Source organism: Palaemon carinicauda, chromosome 43, assembly GCF_036898095.1.
Source record: "Palaemon carinicauda isolate YSFRI2023 chromosome 43, ASM3689809v2, whole genome shotgun sequence".
In the NCBI taxonomy this organism is placed as follows: Eukaryota; Metazoa; Arthropoda; class Malacostraca; order Decapoda; family Palaemonidae; genus Palaemon; species Palaemon carinicauda.
The window spans coordinates 44,422,022-44,442,279 of record NC_090767.1 but is presented as its reverse complement, the minus strand read 5'-3'; the positions used below and the strand labels follow the sequence as shown (position 1 = coordinate 44,442,279).

The 20,258-nt window shown below is 46.7% G+C and overlaps 1 pseudogene; it reads right to left on the bottom strand.

Annotated features, from left to right (window-relative positions):
• Positions 1 to 20,258, bottom strand: part of LOC137633825 (putative inorganic phosphate cotransporter) — a 189,159-nt pseudogene that overhangs the window by 78,663 nt on the left and 90,238 nt on the right.

Here is a 20,258-nt window from a genome sequence, read left to right as displayed (position 1 = left end):
TTTATTATGAAAATATAATTTTTAAACATTAAACTTACCCGCTGGTTATATAACAATGGCTGATTGACACCCTTGGTGGAGGGTCAGAGACAGCAACATTGTTGGAATATTACTTAAGAGTTAAATAAAACAAGCTTAAGAGTTTGTACCTATTAAGGAAGCTGACTTCAATGATTCTCTGCCTCATTATGTCTGCTATCCTATTGAGATTCAGTGGTCCACCCAGGGGGCTGAAGATCTCTAGGAGCTGTCAAACGGTGAAAAACCTCTATGCTGACAGGAACTCAACTAATACCCTTGTTCTGGGCACTCTCAAGGAACAAAATGACCACCTGACTAAATCAAAGATTGAGGAAGACTGTCGACCAATCTCCACATACAACCATAAAAATATATAAAAGTTCCAAGAGGAGAAAAAGGGTACTAGAGATTAGGGGAGTGTAATGGTAGATCCTTCACCTACTACTGGATTTGCTGCTACGAATGGTACCAAAGTGTAGCAGTCCTCATAAAGAGTCTGGACACGTTTCAAGTAATGTGATGCGAATACAGATTTACTCCTCCAAAAGGTTATATCCATGATGCTTTGCAGAAAACGATTTTTTTTTAAAAGCTACAGAAGTTGCCACAGCTCTAACTTCATGAGTCTTAACTTTAAGCAGCTTAAGGTCTGCCACACCACAGTGTGTGTGAGCTTCTCTAATTAAAAGTCTTATGAAATATGATAAGGCATTTTTAGACATAGGTAATGCAGGCAGGTTTCTTGACTGCACACCAAAGAGCTTCTGAATTGCCTCTTAAATCTTTAGTTCTGTCCAGATAGAACTTCGGTGCTCTAACCGGACACAGAACCTTCTCCAACTCTTCACCCAACATATCAGAGAGATTAGCAATCTCAAAAGATTTTGGCCATGGGTGAGAAGGATGTTCGTTTTTGGCCAGAAATTCAAGTTGCAAGGAGCATATGGCTTTCCCGTTTCTGAAGCCAATGTTCTTGCTAAAAGCGTGAACTTCACTGACTCTCTTAGCTGTTGCTAGACTTACTAAAAATTGTGTCTTTAAAGTCAGATCTTTAAAGGAAGCCGAGAGCAAGGTTCGAATCTGTCACTCATGAGGAATTTTAAAACTACATCTAAATTCCAGGCTGGTGATTCCTGTTGATGCTTCTTAGAGGTTTCAAAAGATCTGAGAAGATCCTGAAGGTCCTTGTTATTAGAGAGATCTAAATCCCTGTGCCTGAAGACAGCTGCCAGCATACTCCTGTACCCCTTGATGGTCGAGGAGGAAAAATTGTGCTTTCTTCTAAGCTCTAAAAAGAAATTGGCAATTTGAGTTACAGAGGTACTGGATGAAGAAACTGAGTTAGCTCTACACCATCCTCTAAAAACCTACCACTTGGACTGATAAACCTCGATGGTAGAAGTCCTCCTTGCTCTAGCAATAGCCTTGGCTGCCTCCTTTGAAAATCCTCTAGATCTTGCGAGTTTTTCGATAGTCTGAAGGCAGTCAGACGTAGAGCTCGGAGGTTTAGATGGTGTCTTATAAAGTGAGGTTGTTTAAGAAAATCTATTCTCAATGGCAGGCTTCTTGGAACGTCAACCATCCATTCCTGTACCTCTGTGTACCAACCTCTTGACGGCCAGAAGGGAGCTACTAGAGTCAACCTGGTTCCCTCGTGAGACACGAACTTTTGTAATACCTTGTATAGCACTTTGAATGGAGGGAACGCGTACACATCCAGGTGAGACCAATCCATCAGGAACGCGTCTATGTGTGTCGCTTCGAGGTCCGGAACTAGAGAGCAATAAGTCTACAGCCTTTTCGTTTTTGAGGTCGCGAATAGATCTATGAGTGGGCGACCCCAAATCCACCAAAGTTTCTTGCATACATCCAGATGCAATGTCCACTCTGTGGGAAGAACCTCATTCCTCCTGCTGAGGCCGTCTACCATCACGTTCTTCTCTCCCTGTATGAATCTTGTCAACAGGGATATCTTCCTTTGCTGTGCCCATACGAGAAGAGTTCTTGCTATTTCGTAAAGTGGCCTCGAATGCGTCCCGCCTTGTTTTGCTATGTATGCCAATGCTGTGGTGTTGTCAGCATTGACTTGTACTACTTTGTTAAGTACTAACTTCTCGAAACCTTTGAGAGCCAACAGGATTGCCAACAGCTCCTTTTGATTAATGTGGAGGCTTCCAAGTTCCCTTGTCCACAGACCTGAGATCTCTGACTTTCCCAGTGTTGCTCCCCACTCCAAGTCCGAGGCGTCGGAAAACAACACAAGGTCTGGGTTCTTTTGGTCTAACGAGAGACCTTCCTGAAGTCTGTTTATGTTGTTCCACCACTGAAACCACTCTTTTATTGGTTCTGTAAGGGGAATGCTTTCCTTGTCGAGGCTATCCTCTTTGTTCCAATGGTAATTGAGATGGAACTGAAGGGGTCGTAGGTTTAGTTTCCCCAGAGACACAAACTGCTCCAGTGAAGAGTGTGTTCCCAGGAGGCTCATCCACTCTCTTACTGAACAAAACTCCTTCTTTAGAAAGGCATAAAGTTTTAGGAGAGCTAGCTGTATCCTTGCAGGTGACGGAAAAGCCTGAAAAGCCAGACTCTGAATCTCCATCCCTAAATATAGAATCTTCTTGGATGGAATCAATTGGGACTTCCCTGAAATCACCAGAAGTCCTAGTTCTTCTGACAGACTCATTGTCAGACGCAGATCCTCCAGACAGCGACTGAGGGAGGGAGCTCTTAGTAGCCAATCGTCCAAGTACAAGGAGGTTCTGATGCCTCTTGAATGGAGCATACTCGCCACATTCAACATGATCTTTGTGAAGACTAGAGAGGCGGTGCTGAGGCCGAAACACAAGACCCGAAACTGGAAGACCTCCTTCCTGTACACGAACCTCAGGTAACGTTTGCAACTTGGGTGGATCGGGACATAAAAATAAGCGTCCTGGAGGTCTAATGAGACCATCCAGTCGCCCCTCCTTACTGCTGCAAGCACAGTCCTCTGAGATTCTATAGAGAACTTTGTCTTCTGGACGTAGCTGTTGAGGGCACTTACGTCCAGGACTGGTCTCCATTTTCCCGAGTTCTTGGGAACCAGGAACAATCTGTTGTAAAAACCTGGTGATTTTAAGTCCCGTACCCTCTCTATTGTCTTCTTCTCTAGCAAGAGAGACATTTGAAGCTGTATGGCCTGCTTCTTCAATTCCTCCTTGTATTTGGGAGAGAGATCTACAGGGTCTATAACTAACAGAGGTTTCGAGATAAACGGGATCTTGAAACCCTCCTTTAAAACAAGAACGGACCAGGCTTGCCAGAAGTTGTTTAGCCTGGCCGCCACTGCTGTCTGAAGCTGAAGGCAGACTCTGCTTCGGCCCGACCTAGAACCTCTACTTCTAGCCCTTCTCCCATCGAGTCTGAAGCTACCCCTACCGACAGACCTTCCACGAAAAAGCTGTGATGCTTGAGGAAAAGAAGAATCCTCCTTCTGTCTACGGGCGGAGAAGGAAGTTGGAAGAACCTTCCTTGCTGTCTTGGAGACTAAGTCATGAGTAGCTTTTTGGGTTAGGGCAGCGGCAACCTCCTTTACTAACTCCTGAGGGAATAGAGAAGAAGAAAGAGGTGCATAAAGCAATTCTAACCTCTGGAAAGGAGTGACTCCCAAGGAGAGAAAAGAGCACATAGTTGCCCTCTTCTTAACGACCCCGGCTGTAAACAGGGCTGCTAACTCATTCGAGCCATCTCTAACAGCTTTATCCATGCATGACATTACATGTATAAAGTTAGCAGTTTCAGAATCCTTCATTGCAGAACCTTTCTTCCCCAAGGCTCCCAGAGACAAATCAAGGAAATTGAACACTGAATAATCTGTAGAAGCCTTTGAGGAGATGATCAAACTCAGACATAGACCATAAGATCTTTGTCCTTTTCATAGCCAAGCGACGAGAAGTCTACTAAACTCGAGAAGTCGCCTTGGGCAGAGGCAGGAACTCCCAAGCCTAGAACCTCTCCTGTCTCGTACCATATGCTAGACTTGGAAGCTAATCTGGCCAGGGGAAAAGCAAAGCCTGTTTTGCCTAGAACTCTTTTAGATTGCATCCAAACACCTATCAACTTTAATGCTCTCTTTGAAGAACGAGAGAGAACTATCTTAGTAAAAATCGATGCTCTTGCTGTTATTCCCAATGTATACTCCGAAGGAGGTGAACGTGGAACTACAGGAGCAAAGTGATCAGGAAATAATTCTGTAAAAACCAAATTAATCTTTTTGAGGTCTACAGAGTGTTGAGGTGTCTTATTCTCTTCTTCTTCCGAGACAACATCCAAAGGATCATCCAGAGAAGAATGATCGTCCGGTTCTTCTTCCGTAAGAATTCCAGCCGCTGTAACAGCGTCTTGTTCAGAAAGGTGTCGCTTGCGAACATAAGCGTCAGGACCGCAGTGCGCGATCAAGTCGTTCGGTATGTTTGTCCACCTGACGATCGCTAATCTTGCGCTCGACGTCACGTCCGACTGCATGTCGAACCGTATCTGACTGACGTTGGGCGTCACGCTCTTGTTGTTCGACGTCACGTTTACCTTGGCGCGCGACGTCACGCTCAGCTGCCTGGCGATTGTCGCCGTGCCTGGAAGGATGACGCTCGACGTCACGCTTGGTCGCTTGACGTTTGTTATCAAGAGAAGCAGAAACTTTATGAGAAAAAGAAGCCCTATCACGCTGTTCAACATCGCGTATGCTGGTAGGCCGCCTGTGCGACAATGCGTCATGATCGGAATCATGACGAACCACCGCTTTGCTAACAGCAGGCTGATAAGACTGCATAAAAGATGAGAGCTGCTGCTTCATGCCTAGCAGCATAGTCCAATTAGGATCAACCTTAGGTGACACAGGTGTAGAAACTTCTATTGCGAACTCACCTTCCTCATCGCTTACATAACGCTCCACATTATCAGGAGACGGAACCCAGTCTGGCGGAAGCGGCGGTGCATGTACCGTAACACCAGACTCAGGAACAAGCTCCAAATCAGTTTGAAGTAAACCCTTGTCAACCTCTGACATCCTGTCAGGACGTTTCGGAGGAGAACCTTGAACAGACGAATGAAAACGCTCTGGCGAATCCCAATGGCTACAGTCAGGCGCTTGCGGTGACGAATCGCGCCGCTGAGTCACTACATCCGCTTTTCTCTTAAGAGGTCTGGAAGCATGATGCCAGACCTTGACGTGCGTAGCGTCTTCCGAAGATGAAGATAAAAAACTAACCTCACCTTTCCCATGGTGAGGGTGAGCGACCTGCGATGTGACAACAGGAACGCTTGAGGGGACGTCTGTGCAAGCGATGACGCCTCTCGTTCCCTTTCGCCGATCAACATTACTTCTCCCATGGGTTCGGGAGCTTGAAAGAGTTCTAAGGATAGGTGAACGACAGGTTCGCGCAGACGCACCCTCCACATCACTGAACACATTAATAGCAATTTCAACACTAACACTTTTAAATTGGTTAACGTCGGACATGAGTTGGTTTCTGTCCGCCGCGAGCGATTCTACCCTTACGCAAAGAGCTTGAATCACTGTCATCATATCTTTCGCGTAGGTTCAGATGAAACAGTATTAGGGTCTGGATCTACCACTACAGGGGAAGAATTAGGTTCAATGATATTAGAAGTAGATAAATCTCTAGATCAAGAAGAACTACGACTAACTCTATCTCTCTCTAATTTGCGAGAGTAGCGTTCAAAAGCTAACCACTCACTCTTGGACAATGAAATACATTCTTGACATCGATCCCCATATACACAAATTTTACCTCTACATTTAGCACAAATTGAATGGGGATCAACAGAGGCTTTTGGAAGCCGAGTCTTACACCTTTTCACACACTTCCTATATGAAGGAGAGGGGTCAGCCATATTGAAAGTTAAACAGAGAGATAAAAAACAAGCAAGGGTAAAAAAAATAATCCAAATAATCCAAATCCAACAAGTATTCAAGAGAATCCGAAAATGAGTCCAATAATGCGAAAGCCAATAACCAAAAAACATTGTACATCACCAAGATCACTGTCAAATCCAAGGTAGTTAGTGAGTGAATTCCCAACGATGTTGCCAAAATGGTGGCAGGAGAAAATCTGGTGATGGATGGAATGGTTCGGCCTAGCTCCCGTGGTGGCGCTAGTGTACACCTGGCAACTCTATCTGCGATTGCCGCGAGTTTTTTTAATTTCTGCCGGACATCAGGGACAAAAGTTATTGTTATATAACTAACGGATAAGTTTAATGTTTAAAATCTGCCTTTTTGGGTGTCTATTTGTATTGCGAGGTATACCAGTTTCTGTGCAGGTTGGAGGGAAGACTTTGAAATTTATAATGATCCCCAGATTGTGACAAAAAGCAAGAAGCCTCTCTCAGTGTAGGAGAAGGGTCACCACTGAGTCAGCAAGAATCAACCAATCGTCCAGATATCAAAGAAGACAAATGCTGTTGGCATGGGCCCAGGTTGAGACTAAGGTGAACACTCTCATGAGCACCTGAGGTGCTGTGGACTGGCCAAAACATAGTACCTGAAACTGCATGCAGGATGGATTGAGATCTGGAAGTATGCGCCTTTCAGATCCAGTGTGATCATAAGCCCTTTGGTCTGAAAGCCTGTCTGACCGATCTGCCATCTCCATCTTAAACGGAGTCTGATGGAGAAGCTCATTCAGAGTAGATAGGCCGATGACTGGTCTCCAGCCTCCAGAGGCCTTCCTTACATGAAAGAGTCAACTGTAGAAGCCTGGGGAAGAGTAGAGGACTTCTTGAAGAGTGCCCTTCTCCAACATGGTCTGGGCTTCCCCTGAAGGGCGAGGTCCTTCGCTGATCCCTTTACAAATGAATAGGATATCGCTGGATATCGTGACAAAGGAGGGAGAGAGTGTGAATGGGGAATGGTACTCCGCACACGAAGGATTGAAATCTTCCAATGTTCGACCCCTAAGATCTATCTCTGCCATCTGCGCACCAAGCATCCTTCCACAGGTGGATGAGCAGGAGAAATGCCACACTTAGCGGGAGAAATCACATGTTCCCCCTCTACTTCCTCTGCCCCTGGTGCCTTTACCAGGAAAGGGCTGTTTAGGGGCTTGCTTCTTCGTATTGGACTACCTCAAAATGTTCAACACTCTTCTATGAACCTGTCTGTGGACGGGGGACACCCTTAGAGCAGATGGTGTCGAAAAGTGTGGGTGAGATGTTACCGCCCTGTGGAGGAGGGTGTCGTGACTCGTCTTCCTTCAGCTCTTCGTAACTGCATCAATGTTTTCCGAGTTAAACAAGGAAGGACCCTCTATTGATGAGTTGCGTAGCTTGAGCACTTTTCTCTTCTGTAGCTACCTGTTGAACCTTGAAATGTCAGAGTCTTGCCGTTTCATGATCCATTTCATCCACTGGTTAACTCTGTTGTAAGCAAGAAACTCAACAGGTCTCACCCCAGAAAACAAGGTGTTGTTCATAGCTCTCTTTTTGACCGCATCAGCCAAATCCTCATTGGCAATCAGATAGCCAACTGAGCTGGACCAGCAGTTGATCCATGAAGCGGTTTGCAAAGAGGCCTTTGCAACAAGCTCCAGGTTCGTAGCTTCTGCAGCTGCGAACATCATTTACTGCGCCACTAAATTGTCTAAGGACAAGTTGTATGTCAATGCCAAGACCGCTGAGTCTAAAAGAAAAGACAAGGGGTCGTTGGGGAGTACTTCGTAGTATTTTCTTCACTAAACACAGTGCAAGAAGTAACCACGAAGAGTTACTTGCCCTGAGTGTGTTACTAACCCCAGCGACTTGGGAGATGACCTTCTTCCTGGCACCTTTCATTATTCTAGTCCAGGGCAACTCAAACCTGGTCTTTGCAGTTCAGGGGGGCTGGCAGAAGAGATGAAGGACCATAACCTTCCCCTCTGGAGGGAAGTATGATAGATCACCCAATCCATTGATTTTCCTTGTGCAGCTAAACACCTGAATAAAGGAATGGTCAGACTCTCTATGATTGTTGTTGGACACTATTGGGCTACCTTATTGAGGCAGCGTGTCACCCAAGTGAGCAGAAAATTTGTCTTTCGACTCCTAACTTCAGACACACACCCATCGGAGCCTGGGATAGGTTAGGTTTGTCAATGATAGTTCCGACAGTGAAAAAAGTCTTAAAGGGGAGGTCCTGCGCCGTAGGCAACAACGAGACAGGTACAGAATCAAGAGCACCCTTATGTTGTTCTGGAGCTTCAAGCACTTTCGAAGCCAAGTTCTTTGGAGGGGTTCTCGTATCCTTCCGCTCCGGTGGCTTACCTACAAATGAAGCGATTACACTAGTAGTCTCCTTCCGACGAGCCACCGCCAGCTGTGAAGCCTGAGTAGGGACCATGGGAGCAGCCACTGGCTCCAGGGGTGAACCAGATGGTTCGGCACTCAAGAACTCAACCAGCGACAGTCGGTAGTTGTTCGAACACTAGAGCTTCCTAGGCAACCTTGAACCCCTGCTTGCCCTTTGGTGAAAGGTATCCCCAGGAAGGCATCTCCTGCCTTTGTCTCCTTCGTCTTTTCGTCACTTGAACCGAGACAATGCCCAGTTTTTCTCATGGGAGATTAGGCTTGGTGTGACCACCCTTAGCATCGAGATACCACTGGTATCAAAACGAGTGACGAACAGTCAAAGGATATTTCGAGGGTGGAGAAGGAGCATGCTTAGGAGCAGTACTCCTACGCCTAGGGTCCAAAGGTGGACTGGAACTTGCAAGTAATCCCAATACCAAGAGGCAGATTTGAACAGATTGAAATTCATCTCCTGATGATCAGGCTTGAGCAGGGATGGTGACAGTCTACTTGACAACCTTAACCAGCTCTGCACACCATGATGAAGGGACTGCCACAAACGGTCTTGGCAAGCAGAGTTCATGAGCACATTGATAACTATTGTCATCATTATTATTGTTATTAATAGCTAAGCTACTAAGTTACAAGGAGAAACAGGTGCTATAAGCCAAGGGCTCCAACAGGGAAAACTGCCCAGTGTGGAAAGTGAATAAGGAAATAAATAAGCTACTAGAGAAATATTGAATTAAAATATCTTATGAACAGTAACAAAATTAAAATACATGTACATCTTTCATACATAAACTATAAAAACTTAAAAAAAAAAAAAACAAGAGGAAGAGAAGTAAGATAAAACAGAGTACCCAAGTGTACCCTCAAGCTAGAGAACTCTACTCCAAGATAGTGGAAGACCATGGTACAGAGGCCATGACACTACCCCACACTATATAACAATGGTTTGATTTTGGAGTGCCCTTCCCCTAGAAGAGCTGCTTACCATAGCTAAAGTCTCTCTTCTACCCTTACCAAGAATAAAGTGGTCACTGAATAATTACAGTGCAGTAATTAACCTATTGAGCAAAGAAGAATCGTTTGATAATCTCAGTGTTGTCAGGTGTACGAGGACAGAGGAGAATGTGGAAAGAATAGGCCAGACCATTCGGTGTATGTGTAGGCAAATGAAAAATGTGCCATAACTAGAGAAAGGAATCCAATGTGGTAATCTTTGGCCAGTCAAAGGACCCAATATCTCTCTTGTAGAAATGTCTCAAAGAGTGGCTGGTGCCCTGGGCAACCTACTTCTCTCGGTACAAGCGAAGTGGAACATGTGAGCGCTACTGTGCAAAGATGGAGAGGCAAGTAGACCTCCTTCAGGAGCAGGAACTGGCTTGCCAGGCTAGCATGGATGAGACTGGCAAGCACACACTGGGGTGCTAGTCACAGCTCTGAAGGAAGGTGCTACATGTTGGCAAGCCAAAGTATCGCAAACAAGCTCATGAACACTCTCATGAAAACTTGCAGGAGGTTGAAGAGCTGTCTTGTGCGAGATGAATGCAGGGAGCGCACACTTGGGAAGCATTGAGAAAGGCAAAGTTGGTTTGTCTGTGAACATGTGTCTACGCCCACGAATATCAGAACTAATCTATGCTGCCTCAGAAGGAAAGCGCATGCAAGGCAAGACCCAGGAGGATCTAAAGCTTGCGAGACTCAGAGAGACTCCCTGTGCCTTGAACGTACAATGAAAGGGGCTGGAATTACTGGGAGTCTGCTGCCATGATCACCTTGGTACTCCCAAGAGCTAGAGCGAGGCAGTGGCAAGTCACATACCCGCCTATGAAGAACTCATGCGGGGTGACCACTTAAGAGAGGAAGCCCTCTTATGCTGGCAAGAAGGGCGGCCAACCTCACAAGGTTTCTTCTGCTAAGTGTGCCAAGCATGCCAAGTGGACTCAGTGTGCTGAGAAGGATCAGCAGGGTAATGAACAAGTTCAGCTTGCTTGCTCACCTCGGGGGAATCGTAAGCATGGCTGGAACTCTGAGAAGAACCTGCCTGCAGCTCCTCTGATAGCAGTGGAGCTGCAGAGGAAGCATTATCTTGAGCATGAGAGGAAGCATTATCTTGGAGCATGAGACCTACTGGAAGGAAGTCCATTCAAGAGGCTTGGGGGGAGGTCATAACCAACCCCTGTGGAGGCAGCTATGCACTCCTGGAGTACTCCAAGCTTCAGTACTTATAAAAGCAGTTTCTTCGTGGGGAAACCAGCACACTACAAGGAAGGCCACAAATAATGCAAGGCATCAAGAGAGCTAGACTCCCCATGGGTGGCAGGCGCCACTGCTTCGCTAGGAGAAGCGACAGGGTCCTCCAAGCCTGAGGGTTGTCTGGGGGTTAAATGGACATTGCTTTTGGTAGATCGCTCACCAGAGGAGGGCGAACGAGCAGAGTAAGCAGGGAGGATACGAGGCGCTAGAGAAAAAAAGTCAGGACTTCTTTGACCTTGAAGAAGACCCCGAAGGAGAAGAATACCTTTTAGACTTCTTGTCCTTCTATCACTTATCGTATCCCTCCCACTAGAATGATGGCCATTCCCGATACTTGCCACAAGAAGACTACAAGCAGGAGTGTCATCTGCACGCAGGGCAAAGGTGGTAAAGATCTGTCTCCTCAGCAGACATAAATGTGCGGTAAGGGCAATCATCAATGCCTGGACAAACTCACACTGTCGCAATCCTCAGCAAGCCAGTTACATCTATAAGAGAGAAAGAATAGAGTTAGCTTACAGCCAGGTAAAATTATTAAGGTAAATGGGAGGGCGAGACAGCACGTCTTCACACTACCGAGCCAAAAACTAATGTGACGAAATGCACCCAGTGAGTATGTGAGCGCTGTGGCTGGTCTATCCCCGCTAACTAGCGGAAGGTTGTTGACACCTCCAGCTGCACTGAAAACACATATCCATAGTAAAGAGCGAACAGTTTGTATTTGTGTAATAACTAAAGGACAGCTGATTGGGTATTTGGAAATATCCTAATCTGAATATGTGAGATTTTGTAAGACCAATGAAAACATGAAGGATAATTTTTGTCACGGTAGAATATACAGTATCACCAAAGTTAACAGCAAGAGATTTATCTTTAAACTATTGAGATTAAGCTCTGTATTTAATACAGAATGTAGGCCTGAAAAGTTTATATGCAAAAACTATAAGGTTGAAGGAAGCATATTAGTATGTTCACAAAGAATTCAGTCATACTCTACCTACTTACATTATTACTATACAGGCTAATTGTTTGTAATCCACAGACTTCCACTCCTCCTTTTCTTGATATCTAGGAAACAGTTTTCCCACCTGAATCCCAAATTTGAGGGCAAATTATGCTTTCATGTAACACTATTGAAAATCTCTCTCCCCCTAACGAATTTCTTACCTGTAAGGCATAGAGAATTGTATTTAGCCCTGAGGTGTAAAGGGATCCTGGATGCCATCAAGGAGTGAAGTGATGGATACATTGGGCCCTGTTTGAGGAGACAGTATTATTCAATATCCTACCTTACCTTTAGAACAGAGAGAAAAGATAATTATTTCTACTCAGAGATTATTTTTAAATAATCATACACAGAAACCACAATAGTTCTCAATAACATTATTAACCCTACTCTCAATTATTTAGACAATATTTAACTCAAAAGATGTGATCTTACCTGTAACATACCAGAAATAACTTTGTTGGCAATAAAGAGCTCAACAGATGTCCGAGCTGATATTGGAGACAGCACGCTTAACAGCGACAACCCCATTATACTGACACCATACATTAAGCGCCCACCGAAGTAATCCGTAAGTATCCCCCCAATGAAACACGATGATGCATACCCATAGAAGAAGGATCCGAGCACAACACCTTGCAGTTGCTCATCCCAATTGAATTCACCTTCCTGTAAAAGTTCAGGGGAAATAATTAGTCCTTTCAATTTACTATATTAGTTTCTTCCTTTTGTTTAATTTAATTCCACATAACTTTTAAACTAAAACTAATTATTTTTATACTGACTTGAGAGTTGTACTGTTTTCATTCTTTCAAAATAAAAATTAATTGGAAAGAATTGGAATTACAAGGAGTTACACTAGGGCTACCAACAGCAGGTGGACTTGCATGAGGACCAAAGATATGAAATCACATCAATCATACAGAATCTATCCTGCATTATGACTTTTTGAGATTTGTGCTCATAAGCAAAATGATATTTTCATAATAAAATAAATTTTTGAACATACTTACCCGCTGGTTATATAAGAATGGCTAGCGTTCCTGACGCCTCGGTAGAACTAATTCAAAACTCGCGGCTAACGCAGGTATGTCAGGTGTACACTAGTGCCCTGGTGGACTAAAGGTAGAACTGCCCTCACTTCATCAGATTTTTCTTTTCTCTAGGTCTCTAGAGGGGAGGAGGGTGGGATTATAACTTATATAACCAGCGGGTAAGTTCAAAAATTTTTTTTATTATGAAAATATCATTTTTAAACATAAAACTTACCCACTGGTTATATAAGAATGGCTGATTGACACCCTTGGTGGTGGGTCTGAGACAGCAATTTGGTTGAAAATTCACTTTATAGTTACATATAACTAAAATAAGCGGTTCGTACCTGATAAGGAAACAGACTGCAATGGTTCTCTGCCTTATTCTGTCTGTTATCTTTAAAAGATCCAGTTGTTCACCCAGGGGGGATGAAGATCTCTAGGAGCTGTCAAACGGTGCCATAACCTCTAACATGACAGGACCTCAACTAATACCCTTGTTCCGGGCGCTCTCCAGGAACAACATGACCACCTGACCAAATCAATAGATTACGGAAGACTGTCGACCAGTCTACACATACAACCTTAAAGACAACAAAGTTCCAAGAGAAAGAAAAAGGGTACTAGGGATTAGGGGAACGTAGTGGTAGATCCTTCACCTACTATCGCATTCGCAGCAACGAATGGACCCAAAGTATAGCAGTCCTCATAAAGAGTCTGCACATGTTTTAAATAATGAGATGCGAATACAGATTTACTTCTCCAAAAAGTCGCATCCATTATGCTTTGCAGAGAACGATTATGTTTAAAAGCCACTGAAGTAGCCACTGCTCTTACTTCGTGAGCCTTCACCTTGAGCAGTCTAAGATCTGCCTCATTACACTGCGAATGAGCTTCTCTAATCATAAGCCTTATAAAAAAGGAAAGCGCATTTTTCGACATAGGCTACGAGGGCTTCTTGACAGCACACCAGAGCGCCTCCGAGTTGCCTCTCAAGCTCTTTGTTCTTTCTAAATATATCCTTAAAGCTCTAACGGGACAGAGCACTCTCTCTAGCTCATCGCCCACTAAGTCATAAAGATTAGAAATTTCAAAAGATTTTGGCCATGGCCGAGAAGGAAGTTCATTCTTGGCCAGAAAATCCTGCTGTACAGAACATATTGCTTTTCCGTTTCTAAATCCAATGTTCTTGCTGAAAGCATGGAGCTCACTTACTCTCTTAGCCATTGCCAAGCTCACCAAGAACAGGGTCTTCAGAGTCATATCTTTAAAAGTAGCCGAGTACAGAGGCTCGAACCTGCCACTCATAAGAAATCTAAGAACCACATCCAAGTTCCAAGCTGGTGATACTTGATGACATCTCTTAGATGTTTCAAAAGACCTAAGTAGATCTTGTAAATCTTTATTGTTGGAGAGATCCAGATTCCTATGTCTGAAAACTGTTGCCAGCATACTTCTGTATCCTTTAATCGTAGGAACCGAGAAGTTACGCTTATTCCTCAGATCTAACAGGAAGTTGGCAATCTGTGCTATAGAGGTATTGGATGAAGAAACCGAGTTAGCTCTACACCATTCTCTGAAAACCTCCCACATGGACTGATATAATCTAATGGTAGAGGTTCTCCTTGCTCTTGCAATAGCCTTGGCTGCCTCCTTCGAAAAGCCTCTAAATCTTGTGAGTCTTTCGACAGTCTGAAGGCAGTCAGAAGTAGAGCTTGGAGGTTTTGGTGATTTCTTGCCAAATGGGGCTGTCTGAGAAGATCTGCTCTTAACGGGAGGCTTCTCGGCACGTCCACTAACCACTCCAGGATCTCCGGAAACCAGACCCTTGATGGCCAAAAAGGAGTGATTAGAGTCATCCTGGTCCTTTTGTGGGACACAAACTTTTGCACCACCTTGTATAGGATCTTGAAGGGTGGAAACGCGTAAACATCCATGTGTGCCCAATCCAGCAGAAACGCGCTGCCTCGGGATCCGGTACCAGAGAGCAATACATTCCCAACCTCTTTGTTTTTGAGGTTGCAAAGAGATCTATGAGGGGGCGACCCCATAATCGCCACAGCTTCTTGCAAACCTCCAGATGCAGTATCCATTTCATGGACAGAACTTGGCCTCTCCTGCTGAGCCTGTCCGCCCTCACATTCTTGGCTCCTTGAATGAAACGAGTTAACAAAAGAATTCTCCTTTCCTTTGCCCAAAGGAGCAGAGATTTCGCTAATTTGTACAGCAGCTTCGAGTGGGTACCCCCCTGTTTCGCTATGTACGCTAGGGCCGTGGTGCTGTCCGAATTGACCTGTACCACCTTGTCCAGGACCAGTCCCTCGAATCATTCTAGAGCTAAGTGTACCGCTAATAGCTCCTTCTGATTGATATTTAAAGCCTTCTGATCTTTTGTCTAACCCCTGAGATCTCTCTTCTTCCCAATGTTGCTCCCCACCCCGAATTTGAGGCGTCTGAAAACAACACGAGGTCTGGGTTCCTCTGCTCCAACGAGAGGCCCTCCTTGAGTTTGTGAGCATTGTTCCACCACTGAAGATGTGATTTGATCGTATTCATAACGGGAATGCTCTCCTTGTCGAGACTGTCTCCCCTTTTCCAATGAGCATTGAGGTGGAATTGAAGAGGACGCAGATGCAATCTTCCCAGAGATACAAACTTCTCCAGGGACGAGAGGGTTCCCAGAAGACTCATCCATTCCCTTACCGTAGAGACACTTTTCTCCATAAAGGCCTCCAGCCTTAGAAGGGCTGACTGAACTCTTGCAGGCGACGGGAAAGCCTGAAAATCCTGACTCCAAATCTCGATCCCCAAATAAAGGATCTTCTGGGTTGGAGTCAACTGTGACTTCTTTGAACTCACTAGAAGTCCCAATTCTTTCGTCAAATTCAGGGTCCACTGAAGGTCCTTCAAACAGCGCTCGACCGAGGGAGCTCTTATCAACCAATCGTCCAAGTACAGGGAGGCTCTGATGCCCCTCGAGTGCAGCATGTTCGCCACATTCACCATTAGTTTTGTAAAAATCAGAGGAGCTGTGCAGAGGCCAAAACATAAAGCTCGAAACTGGAAGACCTTTTCCTTGTATACGAACCTCAGATAACGTCTGCAGCTTGGATGTATTGGAACATGAAAATAAGCGTCCTGGAGGTCCAATGATACCATCCAGTTGCCTTTTCTCACCGCTGCCAGCACAGTCTTCTGAGTCTCCATAATAAATTTCGAGTTCTGGACGTAGCGGTTGAGGGCGCTCACATCCTGCACCTCGCAAGTTTCTTGCTACGCAAGAAACGTGCGGCCTACATAAGTTGTGTGTGGAGGAATGAAGTGTGACTCGTCCTAGGAAATTGACCTGAAGTCCTTTAGATGGAATTCTAGGCTAGGACGTCCCAATACCCCCTCGCCAGGGTATGGGGGACGCGACAGTATTAATCTTAATACTAGGAACACAAAGAAGCATGGTTTACCTGCAGAGGTTTGAGGTCAGCTATGCAGAGACTCAGGATGATGCATTCCCCAAGAGAGGGGAGGATCAAGAAAAAAGTAAGGGCCAGACATACTCTTTCATTCACGCAGACTAAAACCAGGTAACAGTGCCCTCAACCTTCTGCTACTTGTCCATTAAGGAGCCTGAGGTTAGACCAGCTGTTGTGCAGCCACCACAAGGCCGATAGAAAAAGTATCGAGGCTCCTGTGGGTCACGTCCTGCAGGTTGTGGGCTGTGAAGGTCGTTTGACGCTTCCATACCCCAGCTTGTAACACCTGCGTCACAGAGAAGTTTCTCTTGAAGGCCAGGGACGTAGCGATGCCCCTGACATCATGTGCCCTAGGGCGACGTGACGGAGGAGGGTCTGGATTCAAGGCGTGATGAATGGTCCTTCGAATCCAGGCTGAGATGGTATTCTTGGTGACCCTCCTCTTCGTCCTTCCCGTGCTCACAAACAGAGCTTGCACGCGGGGACGGACTGCAGCTTTTCTCTTCAGATAACGCCTCAGACTTCTTACTGGGCAAAGTAGCAGATGGTCAGGGTCATCTGTTACGGAACGGAGACTCGTCACCCTGAAGGAGTCGAACTGTGGGTCCGGCACTCCAGGGTTCTGAGTCTTCGTAACAAACTCAGAAACGAACCTGAACGTTACCTCCCCCCATCCCCTTGAATGGGCGATGTCGTATGAGAGACCATGAAGTTCACTGACCTGCTTGGCCGAAGCAGAGCGAGCAGGAATATCGTCTTCCAAGTCAGGTGTTGGTCAGAGGCCTGGCGTAATAGTTCGAACGGGGTCTCTTCAGAGCCCTGAGGACCCAAACCACGTTCCATGGAGGAGGTCTCACTTCCGACTGAGGGCAGATAATTTCATAGCTTAATATGAGTAAGGAAAGTTCCAGCGAGGAAGAAATGTCTATTCCTTTCAGCCTGAAGGCTAGGTTTAAGGCTGAGCGATAGCCTTTCACCGCCGAGACCGAAAGGCGCATTTCCTCCCACAAATACATGAGAAACTCCGCTATTGCTGGAATAGTGGCATCGAGGGGAGAGACACCCCTCCCACGTCACCAACCCCAAAAGACTCTCCACTTCGCCTGGTAGACCCCTGCGGATGACTTTCGCAGGTGTCGAGACATCCTTTCCGCAACTTGTTACGAAAAGCCTCTCTCAGAGAGGAGACGCTGGATAGTCTCCAGGAATGAAGCCAAAGCGATGCTACGGCTTTGTGGAAGATGTTGCAATGTGGTTGTCTGAGTAGCTCATGTCGTGGGGGAAGCTCTCTCGGGAGATCCGTCAGGAGCTGCAGAAGGTCCGGGAACCACTCTGCATGATGCCATAGCGGAGCTATTAAGGTCATTGACAGGTTGACCGATAGTCTGGTCTTGTTGAGCACCCTTCTCATCAGACAGAACGGTGGGAAGGCGTAGACGTCGATGTTGTCTCACCGTTGTTGGAAGGCATCTTACCAGAGTGCCTTGGGGTCTGGGACTGGGGAGCAGTACAGCGGCAGTTTGAAATTCAAGGCTGTCGCGAACAGGTCCACTGTCGGGGAACCCCACAAAGTCAGGACTTTGTTGGCTACTTGAGGATCCAAAGACTACTCGGTACTCACTATCTGCATCGCTCTGCTCAGACTGTCGGCGAGCACATTCCTTTTGCCTGGAATGAAGCGAGCTGATAGACGTATCGAGTGGACTTCGGTCCATCTCAGTATCTCCACTGCAAGATGGGATAGCTGTCGTGAAAAGGTACCTCCCTGCTTGTTGATATAAGCCACTACTGTGGTGTTGTCGCTCATCACCACCACGGAGTGGCTCGCCAGGGTCTGTTGGAACTGTTGAAGTGCCAGAAATAGGGTCTTCATTCTCTAGCAGGTTGATGTGGAGGTACTTTTCTGATTCTGACCATAGGCCTGAGGCCCTCTGGTTCAGAACGTGGGCCCCCCACCCTTCTTTTGATGCGTCTGAAAACAGCATCAAATCCAGGGGAAGGACGAGAAGATCCACTCCCTTTCGAAGGTTGTCATCGGTCAGCCACCACCACAGGTCCATCCGTTCCCCAGGTCTTATCGAGACCAGAGAGTCCGGGGAATCGATGCCTTGATTCCACCGGGATTTGAGCCGCCACAGCAGAGATCTCATCCTGAGGCGGCCGTTGGGAACTAGACGGGCCAAGGAGGCTAGGTGACCTAAGAGACGTAACCAAGATTGGGCTGGAAGGTCTTCTCGACTGAGGAAAGGCTCTGCAACCCTCCTCAGCCTTGCTATCCTGTCGTCTGATGGGAAGGCTTTGTGGAGATTGGTGTCTAATATCATGCCTAGATATACCAGTCGTTGTGTTGGAAGCAGAGAGGACTTCTCGAGATTTACCATGATCCCTAGATCTAGGCAAATTCCCAGAAGCCTGTCTCGGTGTCGAAGAAGGGTCGACTCCGAGTCTGCCAGGATCAGCCAGTCGTCCAGATAACGGAGGAGACAGATGCCGTTTCTGTGCACCCACGAAGATATCAGTGTGAACACTCTGGTGAACACCCGAGGTACTGTGGAGAGACCGAAACACAGCACCTTGAACTGATAGATCTTGTTGTCTAGGCAGAATCTTAGGTACTTCCTGGAAGACGGATGGATTGGGATCTGGAAGTACGTGTCCTTCAGATCCAGTGTGCACATGAAGTCTTGCGGTCTCACTGCAAGTTTGACCGTGACTGCTGTCTCCATGCTGAACGAAGTTTGTTTGACAAACTTGTTCATGGCTGAAAGGTCGATGACGGGTCTCCAGGCTCCAGACGCCTTCTTTACTAGAAAGAGTCGACTGAAGAAGCCTGGCGAGCCGTCTACGACCTCTTGAAGAGCATCCTTCTTGAGCATGGACTCGACTTCTGCCCGAAGGGCTAGCCCCTTTGCCGATCCCATCGCATAGGAGCTCAGCGACACTGGATTCGCTGTCAGGGGAGGTTGAGATGTTATAAACGGAACACGATATCCTTGTCCGATCACAGAGATCATCTAGGAATCGACCCTGTGTTGCTGCCACCTGTGCATGCAACTTTGCAGGCATCCCCCTACAGGTGGACACGCAGGGGGATTGCCAATCCTAGCGTTTGCGGCCTCGGCCGCTCCTTCTAGGATTTCTGCCTCCCCTGGAGGAGTTTCCGCCCTTCTTATCTTTGACAGGAAAGGGCTGCTGTTTAGACACCTTGGTCTTAGCTGCCAGAGCCCGCTTCGGTGTCTTGCGAGGCTGCTGTTGCTGTTGAGGAGCTGGAGGTTTGTAGGGCCGAGATGTAAGGGCCTTCTGGAGGAGCGAATCGTGACTTGTCTTCCTCCACCTCTCAGCTGTCCGTTCTATATCCTTGGGCTCAAACAGGTTTCCTCCAAGGATGGAGGAATGTCTGAGCTTGCCGACATTCACAGCGGGGACCTTCGGGAGGAAGGTCTCCAGGGCCTTCCTATTGCTCTCCTTGGACAAGTCCTCAGAGTGCAATAGGATGCCCAGAGACTCCAGCCAGACATCCAGCCACGAAGTGGCCTGCATGGCACACTTAGCGACTTTCTCTTGGCCTAGGATCTCCGACGCTGAGAATGTCACCTGCCGGGCATTGAGTTTCTCTAGAGAGAGACCCTTGGTGAGCTCTTCCACAGAGTGGTGGAGGGGAAGAGCTAAACAAGACTCCTCCATGATCTCGAAGTACCTCCTCTGCTGAACGCGAGGAGGTGGGAGGAGCTTGTTCCCGGCAGAAGAACGGCTGGAGGAGGCGAGTACGGAAAGCTGGCCCTCGACCTTGTCCCTGGCACTCTTCACCCCCTGGGACCATGGCAGGGCTGCACTGGCCTTTGGGGCTTCTGAATACCATAAACTTGGTCCAGGACCGTATCCTTGCCTTCGCGGGGGGCGGTCTCGGGGTCCTTAAAACTATTGAGTTGTCTCATTAGATTAAGGACCTGCCAGAAGGCATGCTCTGACTCGCGCTGCTCTCCTCCTTGTGGACTGGCAGCTAAGTCTCCTGTCCCCATTGGCTCTTCTTGGGGGGACACGCGGACGTTCTCCCGGGGAATGGTAGGCTCTGGACGAATCCTCGAAGATGACTTGGGCATCATCTTTGAGTCCTTGGGCTCCCTCCTGGGAGGGATACAGGAC